The sequence below is a fragment of the Paroedura picta genome, chromosome 9 (genome assembly GCF_049243985.1).
Source record: "Paroedura picta isolate Pp20150507F chromosome 9, Ppicta_v3.0, whole genome shotgun sequence".
NCBI lineage: Eukaryota > Metazoa > Chordata > Lepidosauria > Squamata > Gekkonidae > Paroedura > Paroedura picta.
Window position 1 is genome coordinate 30498463 of NC_135377.1, and position 12148 is coordinate 30510610.

The 12148-nt window shown below is 39.4% G+C and overlaps 1 protein-coding gene and 1 long non-coding RNA gene across 8 annotated transcripts in view; one reads left to right on the forward strand and one right to left on the reverse strand.

Moving 5' to 3' along the window:
* STAU2 (staufen double-stranded RNA binding protein 2) overlaps nt 1-12148 on the forward strand; it is a 321968-nt gene that overhangs the window by 127563 nt on the left and 182257 nt on the right. The gene's annotated exons all lie outside the window — the stretch shown is intronic.
* LOC143844678 (uncharacterized) lies at nt 1606-8721 on the reverse strand. Its single transcript, XR_013234092.1, has 4 exons — nt 8457-8721; nt 7887-7975; nt 5108-5209; nt 1606-2013 (listed from the first exon to the last, which is right to left on the reverse strand). It is a non-coding gene; the product is annotated as an uncharacterized LOC143844678 (long non-coding RNA).

Sequence of the window (12148 nt, forward strand, 5' to 3'; positions counted from 1 at the left end):
TGTGTTCAGCTTTTACCTGAAATTATTCAAGTACACGCATCACAGAAAGTCTCCTTTTAAGAGAAGAGCCAACACCGTTTGTGAAACAGACCTGCAGGTGGAACCCACTTTTCCATTATTATGGATTTAGTCCGGGATTATGCATACTTCCCAATCTGCTGCAAACTTTGGGTAAAAATAATCATGAGACGGAGGGTGTTTTAGGGAGGGTGCATCCTTGTTTCAAAGGCGTCCATGGCAACCCTTCTTTGCCATAGTTCAGTTTTGAAGAGTTTCTTGCTGTAGCAGAATGTAGGTGGAGATGCCTTTTGGATGCATATTTGAAGGCCAGTGGATGACATCAACAAATTCTCTTTTAAATTTGGATGTCATCTATCTTAACTGTATTACTTAAAATGGGATGCAGATCAGCAGTGTGTAGCTGGGCTGGGGTGAACGTCTCGCTGTGCAGTGCTGGCCGAAATGAAACGGTCACTGCAGTATGAGTAATCTAGGAATCTCAGCCCAGTTCCCTAAGCATCAGGAATAGATCGCCTCTTCCCTCCTCATTTAAGAATGAGTATAACGTGAGGACTTCAGTTGCACATGTAGGCCCTTTCTACATCCACAACTTAATTTCGACTGTCACTGAATTGAACCTGGTATCACTTTGATTCATCTCCAGTTTGCATCCTGTCCCTGCACTCTGCACATATCTCTTTGGTGAGTGTTTAATATGGGTTTGTACAAATTTAGGTTTTCATCTAGTACTATAGTAATTACGTTATTGACATTTTCTTCCAATAAATATAATGAAATGCAAACTATGTGATCATTGTGTTGTTGATTATCTTTCACAACTTTGTTTTAAAGAATTGTTTTGCCTCACGTTATCATAGAATTGCATGCTAAAGCCTGGAGTTCCCCCCTCCTCCCCATTTCATATAATTTGATAACTTTAAAAAAACGTAATACAATAGGACCTGATCCTGAGAGGTACTGGATTCCTTTGGTATCTTGAGAACATTTTTGGTAGGGCACTGAGAGACCCCAGCACATCACTGAATCAGTTCCTTAATGAGCAGTCTGTATACCACTGGCTTCCATGTAAATCAGGGGTTTCTGTCTACAAATCATTTGTGCCCTTCTTTTTGTCTAAATTTATTAGAGTAGACAAACTTTCTTTGAGTTGTTCATTGTTATTTCTCTCTGCTCCGCTGTACAAAGAGAAGAAGGCTGTCATCTAGGAGAGTTTTTGTGAATCAAAACTGTAGGGCATGTCACTGTCACATTGGTTTCTTTTGCTGTGTCTAAAAAGAGTTTGCCAGAGCTCCCCATTAACTGTCCTTATTTTTGGATTCAGACTTAACTGTCACTTCTACTTAACTGCACTCATTCATGATGTCTAAGAATGTGCACACTTTGTTTTGGCAACATCCATTGTGTAAAAAAACACATTTTAACAAGATATAAAGTGTTAGTGTGTTTGTTAACACAATCTGGAATTTAACCTTATTTCCAACCGGCTGCTTGGTAACCCAGCACACAGCTGTCCTTATGATAGCTTTCTCTCTCCCTCTGTCTCACACACAGTTACCATCAGCTCTTGATTTCATCATTAAAAAAAATTAAATAACATTTTTCTTAGTATATTTCTCTCATGAGTCACCCTTTCACCACCATAGCATTTAAATACAGTAAACATATTCTCTTGAATGTGTAAAAAGCCATTTTCACATCTGTAAGCTGCTTTTGTTCTTGAAAGATAACGCAAAACCTTAATGAGTTCTAGACTTTATTTTAGGTTTTAAATCACTGTTGAAAGCAGGCAGCATTTCCTCCACTATCTTACAGGCCTTTATTTGAAAAAGAACTTACTCTTATTTCAGGAGGACAAAGAAACCCAACCTTGAATTTCTAATTAGGAAAGGGCTGCTTCTGGCGGCCTGAGGTGTCGTCTATTGTACAGGCAGTCATGCAGAAGTAGTACAGTGAGTAAGCTCATATTGTACATAGAAGTATTCATGTTCCAATCTGTGGGATAAGTAATTAAAATAATTAGAAATAAAGACGCTTTGTCAGGGTATGCATTCCTTCCACCAAGGCAGCTGAGGCCAAGTTTAAAAAATGATACATTTTAGAGTGGGAGGTTTTTAAAAGTAGACTAAAGGTACTTAACAAAAACTTTCTCAGCATTTAAATCAACATTGCTGAAGCAACTGATGTTTAATTCTGGCTGGTACAGTTCAGTTAATTCTTAAGAGCAGCGACTGCCTCTCATTCTGGTCACTTGGCATTCCGTACTGAGCATGTGACATCGTGGAGGCAAAGTTATCTACCTTTCTCTTGGGCATGTGAAGGTACTAGTGTACAGAGGCAGACCCAGCCCAGTTTTGAATATCCTTTCCCCTTTGCCTGGCTGTCAGTAGCTCACTATGGTAAATAAGCAGTGCCTTGCTGAATCAGACAGTATAAACTCATCTACCCTTATTTATATGGTGACTCATTAGACTTCTCTGGGAAGCCCAAGAACAGCACATGTAGACTATTGCTACTGCATCAAACAACTGGTATTCCGGGGTAAACTGCCTGAGCATTGAGGTTTTACTTTTGGTGGATCCTTATCATAAGCATCTAAGCTAGTGGTTAGCATTAAATCTCATGGCAATGAATTCCATACATTAATTATGCTATTTATGAAGTACTTTTGTCTGTCCTGCATCTGCTGCCCATTAATATTATTACATGATCCCACGTTCTGCTATTACTTACATTTCCTTCACAACATAGAGTATTTCATAAAGCTTCAAAAATGTCTTCTCTGTTACATTTTCAGTTTTCTAAGTGGAAAACATTACATCTTCTTGTTTGTAATTCTCTGCTGACTAGTATAGTTTTAGTAACAAGTTGTGTATTGTTCACAAATCGGGACCTGCCAGAAACTTGGAATGGCCATCCCATTCTTCCCACCTCTGTTTCCTCTCCTCAAACTTCTCTTTCACACTTTATCTCCCCTTTTTATTACTTTCTCTTTTTGTCCTTACCCCATCACTTTTTATTTCTCTTTCTGACTCCTCACTCCAGCACTCTGTTTTCTCTTTCTGATCCCCATCTTATCACTCTTTGTTCCTGGCAATGGCTTCTGGCAGACCTGCTGATGCTCCTCCACATGCTGGGTTTCCCCACACACACATACTAGGCCCACCAACGAAGGAGGTGGTATGAGTGTTTTGGTGCATGCTCAGACAATCCTTTTCTTTTGAGGGGATTAGCCTCTCTCCTTTTTTTTTTCAAAATTTCCAAGCTTGTGGAAGTATCTTCTTTCTGGATACCCAAATATACACATTTAGATATCCATAGATGGGGCCACACTTTTGCAAGCAGAAAACTACAAGAACGTGCAGGATTTCTCTCCCCCCCCCCCAGTCTGTTTTATTTTTCCCTTCCTTGAAATTCCCCATAGCCTCTTCCCTTTTCCTGCTTCCTTCCCTCCTTACCAATCTGCCCCTCTGTCTTCAGCTTTCCCTCCTCCAGCAGCCTCTTGCATGGTACGGAACCCTCAGGACTTTCCCGTGTGTCCTCACACTATTTCTTCTTTCTGTTCTAACAGTCTATATAGCATCACTGCTATTTTACCTCATTCTTTCCTTATTAGCCATTTACCGATCAGTCTACCTTTTATCTGTCTTCCATTTTCAGTTATATCTATTTTATATTTCATTATTTATATGCCGCACTTCTCAGTTGCCTATCTTGAGGCAGTTTACATAGTCTAAAAACTCAATAAAACAGTGATTCAAATGATTAAATCAGGTTAAGAATGATATAAAACCACATTTTTACACTGTTGCATGAGCCTTAATTACTGAGATCAAGTTGTAGCCAGCAAGATGTTAACTGATCTTGCCCAGGGGCTCATTCCACCAGACAGGTTGAAGCCAGCTGTATTTCCATAGGGCCAGTGATCCTTAGCTGATTGGTATTGCTCAGTCAGAGAGATCTCTGGGGAACATATTCAGAGAGGTGGTCCCTCAGATACACAGGGATCACACTATGTAAGGCCTTGAAAGTCAAAACCTAAACCTTGAAATGGATCTGCAATTCAATTGGAAACCAATGCAGCTGCTGCAATACAGGTCTTCTATGGGCTTTCCACAGCATCCATGTGAAAAGCCAGGCAGCCACATTTTGCATGAATTGTAGTTTCTGGAGCAGGTTCAAGGGTAGGCCCATGTAGTGTGAGTTGCAGTAATCAAGTCTGGAGGTTGACTTTTATTTATTTATTTGAAGGCATTATATATAACTGAGGCACCTCCTATTTCCAAATCCTGTTCATCCCAGACTACACCAAGAATTCTAGCCAGGCAACTCTAGCCAGGCCGGACCATGGTGTGTCTTCCCTAAAAGACCAATACAGCACTGGAAATGGCCCTCCCCCACCTTTTACTGTGAAGTCAAGCCTGGAATACTATGGCTCCCTAACAACCAACTCTGCAGGCTTCCGTTTTTGAAAGCTGTTTTCATGTTCATAGAACTGTGTCTTGTCCATTCACAGCTCCAATTTAAGTATACTCAGATTTGGCCAACCTAGAATATATGATAATGGCCTGTGTTAATTATAATTGGAGACTAGTTTTCAGGTATTAAAAAACATTCACAGAATGTGGGTCAAGCAGGAGAAGTTATTTTTCTTCAATCTGATCTCTTATTTAGTACAGCCTTTGAAACATTCTTTAGGCTTTGAGAAACCCCAGAAGTGGCAGAATATGGTTGGGAAACATAACTGTGTTCATGCCCACCTGGGGTCCCTCCTCTTCCCATCCCCTCCAGGCCCATCACTGGCCATTGGGGAGGGGCAGGTCAACATGACCATCTATGGCAGGGGTAGTCAAACTGCGGCCCTCCAGATGTTTGCTGGCAGGGGCTCATGAGAATTGTAGTCCATGGACATCTGGAGGGCCATAGTTTGACTACCCCTGATACATGGTAGTCTAACAAATGTAAAAAGTATATTAAAAATTAATTAACTCCCACCCTTCCAGGGCTGTCAAGAAAGCCTAGTTTAGTGTAACAGTAGCAGCATTATGGAAGGTCAGAATTACCTTCACTGACAGTTTTTCTTTCTAACCTTGGGCTGGCTGGGAATGTTTCTTTATGCTTGTAGGCTTCTCTTAAGTTCTTTTTTTCACTTTTCTGTTCTCTCCGGTACTCTTTTATGTGGCCCCAACATCTATGGACAAGAAAACCACTTTCAAAAGGCATTGTGTGAGAGAAAGCAAAAGTCCACTGAAGGCCATAAGCAGTATTTCTTGTACCTAAGTAAATACTATGCTGTTGAGCCCTGCATTCTGTATCAAATTCTCTTGTCAGCAGAACAGAACATCCTATATAGTTTGAATTTTATTTGAAAAGTTTGATCTTATCACATTTCAAAAACTACATGTGCATTCAGCATTGTTGGTCAACAGTAGTAGACCAAAAATTTTGACTTCTCAAAGTTCTCAGTTCTATAAGAATGTAGAAAGGTATATAAGAGGTTTGTGTAGAGAAAACCTATGTGAAGTCTATCGCAAGTAATAACATTTTAAGTAAAGTATTACTTTGTTCTTCCCAGATTATCTGAGCCAGAATGACAAGCATCCCCAAACATTTCTTTCTAAGAAAGGAGGGGAATCAAGTATCAAGAAAAACAAACTGTTAAATTAGAATACTGGAACCAGACCAAGAACTGGCCTTTTTACCATGCTGGCTAACTGAGGATATGTAAAGGCCTGAATTCTTTGAGTAAATTAATCTGTTTGCATATTTTATTTTTGACTCTTGATTTGAGGTTAATGGATGACGTTCACTTCTACTTCTGTTTTTGCTTTCCTTTCTCAACTAATTATTTTACACTGAATACCATGACATTTCTAAATGTCAAAACTGATTTTTGCTGTTATTTTTTATCTGGATATTGGATATAATTGGACAGATTATGTCCTGTGATAAGGGAAATGTAGCAATCTGTGCATTTTTAGGCTGCTAGCATTAAATTTTAGAGAGAATTCCTACTTTGTTATGAAAGGGAATAGGTGCATTAGTAGACTAAAGGTGAGCAGGAACACTTGGTTTACATTTGGCTTTTTGCCATTAAAAATTACTGTAGAGCTGAAGATTTGTGTCTACATACCAATGTTATATTTAGGAAAAATATTAAACTTAATTAAACTCACCATTTTTATGATGCATGATTTAACATAGCTGTAATGGGATGGGAAAGATACCATCAAGTTCACATATACCAGTATAGATATCTATACCAGTATGAATAACAGAGAGAATAAAGAAAGCTATAGAAGGTGTGGTCCCACTGCTTATAGACTTCTTTTCACCACTTTTCTGTTCTCTCCAGTAGTCCCAAATGAGGACTTTCGCACAAGTGAAGAAAAGAAAAAGTATTAATTCAGGAGATAATTTTTTACAAAGAAATACACTTGTTTATTGTACTCTGTGTATTGTATTTATTTTGTTGTTACTGCATTAGTCTCTGCCAAAACATTCTATAGCACTCATATTTTAAAAGAAGTCCAGAAGAATTTAGGAAATTACAAATTCACTAACCCAGTTTTTTCAGTGATTTACTAACCCAGATTTGGCCTTGTAAATTGGGGGATTTTGGGCTGTATCAAACGGAGTATCATGTCCAGATCACAGGAGGTGATGGTACCACTTTATTCTGTTCTAGTTTGGCCTCACTTGGAATACTGTGTTCAGTTTTGGGCACCCCAGTTGAAGAGAGATGTAGACAAACTGGAACATATCCAGAGGAGGGCAACAAAGATGGTGAGGGGTTTGGAGACCAAGACGTATGAAGAAAGATTAGGGGAGCTTGGTCTGTTTAGCCTGGAAAGGAGACTTGTTTTTTTGCTATAGATAGTCCCATCTGGGAGTGATGGGAGACAATGACACCCGAAGTGTGTTGTAAAGGGCCGGGGGGGATGAAGTAAAGGGCCGGGGGGGGAGGGGAGAAGGCGTCCTTCGCGGCCCACCTCCAATTAGTCGACGGACCACATGTGGTCGGCGGCCCACAGGTTGGGGATCGCTAATATAGAGGATGGAGCAGAGTTGTTCTCTCTTGCCCCGGAGGGACAGACCAGAACCAATGGGATTAAATTAATTCAAAAGAAATTCTGTCTAAACATCAGGTAGAAGTTCCTGGCAGTGTGATTTTTGAATGGAACAGGCTTCCTCAGGAAGTGGTATGTTCTCCATCTTTGGAAATTTTTAAACAGAGGCTAGATAGCCATCTGATGGAGAGGATTATTCTGTAAAGGCTTAAGGGGGTGGCAGGTTACAGTGGATGAGCAATAGAGTTGTGAATGTCCTGCAGAGTGCAGAGGGTTGGACTAGATGACCCATGAGGTCCCAACTCTATTATTCTATGATTCTATGATTATGAAATGTTCCAAACATGTAATAGAATCAGCACTGCTGAGAGACAATTATGCAACAAATTTTGAGGTTCTTCTTGAGTATTCAGCAAGCGTGTTGCCATGCTTATTTGACAAGACTATTTATTTTTTATTTATTTATTATTATTACAGATTTATATCCATCCTGTTCTTTAAGAAGCTCAGAGTGGCTTACTCCTGGGTGGGTGGGAGGACCACCAGGGCCAGTGCTCTGAGCGTGGTGCATCCAAGCGCAGCCAGCCCTCCTTCCCCCTCAGACCCAGATGGGCAGGAAGGCCCTAAAGCAGCCCTGCTGGTGAGCAGGTCCACTGGGGCCAGCACTCTGGACACACCGCCTGTACTGATGACCAGCTCTCCTTCCTGCTCCCAGGCAGGTGGGAAAATCTTGGCCCTGCTGGCGAACAGGATCCTCTGATGGAGCCAGCGCTCCTCCTGCCCCGTTCCCCAACTTACCATTCTGCTGTAAAGGGGGGCTATGGAACAGGGCCGTCTCTTCTCCCATGCTGCCAAGTGGCCAGAGGTGGCATGAAGAAAGAGGTAGACTGGGGAGAAATGTGACAGCATGTATATGACCGTCTAGTTTTTCCCCCCTACATTTTTTACACATGTTAATTAAAATATAATGTATTTTAATTAATAAACACATTAAGAATTCAGAGGGATGCCGATGTTTTGTTTTGTGATAATTTATATTTCTCTGATTATATGTTGTTTCAGCAGTTTAGTTTGTACACAGTACTGTCATCCATGCAGAATTGTTCCTTATTACCTCTCACTGTTCCCCCCCCCCCATAGCATAAGTGGGATGAATTCCGTAAAGAGTATGATTCCCACATTATATCCTTTCTATTTAGATGTCCAAAATCCAGTTTGGTACAAACTATTTAAGGAGCTGACAGATAAAAACGCCAAATGTTAATGTGGTAACTGAGGTAGAAGTAACAGCTTGTTCACATACGAGTTCATATACAGAATAGGATTCTATGTAATACAAGGTGTGATAAATAAATGTTACTTTCTCACATTCCTTCTGGCCGTACACCAGTGTGATTCTTATCTGGAGAACCAGGTTTGATTCCCCACGCCTCCAGCTGGATGACCTTGGGTTAATCTCAGTTTTCTTACAGTTGTTCTCGTGGAGTAGTTCTGTTAGAGTTCTCGCAGCTCCACCTACCTCAGAGGATTTCTGTAATGGGGAGAGGAAAGGCATTTGGAAGTGCTTTTTTTTTTAAGTTCTTTTTTTATGCCCCCCAAAATTGTGCCCATCCTGTTAGTGGATCCCCAGGAACATTAAGGAGATTAAAATGGAGTATTTCAGTGAAAGAGAAAGGAACTGGAAAACTTGGTCTTTCCTCCTTCCACATGCAGAAAGGCAGCTTGGGATCTATGCTATAGCGCTGTAGATGACTTTGAGAAATACATTTTTTCATACAAAACCCAATTTCTTTAATCTTGTGAGAACCAATATGGGCCAAAGATTATGCGTTGACCTTGAGTTGACTATGCCTTTCCCTTTAAAATATTACTATATTTATATACTATATTAATATTTAAATACATGAACATTTAATTAATTAAAACAATTAATTGCTTAATCATGTAACAGCCCTATAAATGACAAATATTCAACATTTCTTTTCATTTTAATTGGTCTTGGTAAATTTTCTCTTCAGGGTTTAAAAAGAAAGTACATTTGGGAGCTTTTCTAATCTTGGATTTAGAATCTGCCCATTCTGTGCATATGGCCTGTAGGAGAAGGAGAAGCATATATTTCTCAGTCCATATCTAGAAAATGCCATGTGGTACTTAGCAGATTTGTATTAGCCAAATAAAATTTGTTGATACAGCTGAAGTTCAAAACACCTGTTGGACTGTCACAGCAATAATATACTGACTACAACAGATTTTCAAGTTGAAATTTATTTTACAAGCATTTTTTTCCACGAGTGAGCAAATAAACCAGATGTTTTATACCAAAAACTTGAGAAACAAAGAAAGTCACACACTTCAGAATACATTCACAGGGCCTATCTTCCCCATATGAGTTCTGTAAACATGCAAGATGGTGACCAGGTGGTTGACAAATGTGGATGATCATGCCAGATTACTTGTGGGAATATGCATATTATACTCGATTTGCAAGGACTAATTTCAACCCAAGGCATGAGGTTCAAACTTCTGTCATTGATATCCAGAAGCAACTAATAAGCTTATTTTAAATGATCCAGTAGGACAAACTCTCAAACATACATCATGAACTTAATACACACTCCTTTTTAAAAGGCTACAATGCCATACAATAAGGTTTGGACCTAGGAAATTTAAATGTTTTGAATCTGTTCCTTGAACAATCTCTAGGTCTGAGCCAAAACTATATTCTAGTTTCCAAGAGCATTTTCTGCAATGTCAAAATGCACCCTTCACTTTAGTGATTTTGTTTCAGTGATTACTTCAAATCTGCAAGCCTGTTTAGGAATTGTTGCTCTCTGAATTGAGTTTGCTTGCCCTCAATGACATTCTTATGTAACATTCATCTGACTAATCTTGTAGAACTGTGACATCGCCCAACTCACTGTCATCCCCAATTGGCTGGAATCATCAGTTTTACTAACCCTCACTGCATATAGCTCTATTTGCCTTCAATGTTGTAGTCTTATAGCCAATCCTGACTGGCTGTTCATTGATATGATGTCATCCCATTCCCTGTGTGACCTTTTGCTTGCCTGCGAATGCCTATGTGACTAATCTAGGAGAAACAAAGTTATTGTGTGTGGGGGGGGGGTGGAGAACAGCATGGAAGTTGCAGCATTTAGGGGAAGTAAGATTTCTAAGAAACAAAATTTTAGGAGATATATATTCACAATTAAAAATTTATGGTGGAAATATATTTGATCCCTGGAAGCACTGCATCAGTCCAGAACTCGGAAAGGGAACACACTTTTAATAACTTTAGTGAATAGGATTTTTTTCACTTGGTTAGCCACCTTATTGTAAACCACTTTGAACCAAAGAGGAGCAGCAGGATATAAATGTTGTTAATAAATAAAATGAGTATTTGTGGCACTTGGGTTTTGGTCACTGTGTGACACAGAGCATAGAAGTGTTCCCACTGATGGGTCTTTTAGTATCTGTATGTCTATTGAAATGGAGTCTTATAAAATGCCAAAGCCTTCATAGAATCATAGAGTTGGAAAGGGCCATACAGGCCATTTAGTCCAACCCCCTGCTCAATGCAAGATCACCCTAAAGCATCTATAAGTACCTGTCTATCTGCTGCTTAAAGATCGGCAATGAAGGGAACTTACCACCTCCTCAGGCAAGCTATTTCACTGCTGAACTACTTTGAATTTTTTTTCTTGATATCTAGCCGGTACCGTTCTATAGATAGTTCAAGCCCATTATTGTAGGTCATGTCCTCTGCTGCCCTTGTGCTCTTCCAAGTTGCAGCCTTTCAAATACTTAAAGAGAGTAGTCATGTCCCCTCTCAATCTCCTCTTCTCTAAGCTGAACATTCCCAAGTCTCTCAGCCTTTCCTCATGGAGCTTGGTTCCCAGGCCCTGGATCTCTTGTTGCTCTCTTGTGCACCCTTTCAGTTTTGCCCACATCATTTGTGAAGTGAAGTCTACAGAACTACACACAGTTCTTCAAGTGCAGTCTTGTTATTTCATTGTGATACCTTATTGAATTGCATCTTGTTCTTATTTGCCCTCTTTTCCAACATGTTCAAATCTCATTGAATATCTTCTGGGATGTTCACAACTCCTCCATTGTTTTTACCTTTTTTATTTAATGTATTTTTCCTTGGGCTGGATGGGCATCATATACTTGTACAACTAAATATTGTGCAGGAAAGCTAGAGGTCCAGTTATTAAATTGCATCTTGACAAATGCTGTGTATTAAATAGCCAAATGTTTTTCTGTTTTCTTCCACATAAATCACTCCAGTATTTTCAGGTTTAATGTGAAGCCCTGGTTTTAAATTACTTTGTCCTATTTTTTTACTTCTAAGTTTATTTACAACCCTGTACCTTTCTCTTAGGGCAGCTACATCTCACAAATCAAATAATTATCATTAAGTTACAGACATTAAGATTGCTTGACAGATGACTTTGCTATTCATAAAACTGTTTTATTATCTTAAAACTGTTCTTTTAAACAGTTCTTTCAAAAGCTTATCAGATTCAGCATTTGTTTGAATATATATGTACAAGATGGTTCTTGTTAATGCAGTTATTATTACTAACATTGTTAACAGTATAGTCTTAAGCAGAATCACACCCTTCTAAACCCATTTTGCTTTAGGACTGCATTTTAGAGGCCCGTGAGCCCTATGAGTCTTTCATCTGACTGTCAGGCATCCTGCATTCAGCTTAGGTGGCTTTGTAATTTGCCAGATTTTTAAAAGAAAGTTTAGAAAGATAATAATTGATGGTTTTAATAATAAGTGTGAAGTAGGAATGATAAAATAGCAGTTAGCAGATACAGCTGCCTGAGATAGTTCTGGACACATCAATTTATTTTTTGACTGTAACTGTAAATGGAGAAAAAGCAGGCCTACAGTTGTGAAGTTAAGTAGTGTCCAATAAATGTTGTTGACTGCTAGTTGGATCAGTTCCTAAAATTAAAATACTGCAGGAGACCTGGTACCTGGCAGATGATGTCTCTCAGAAATGGCCAGACATATAAAACTGGGCCAAAATTAGCCCACCAACCTA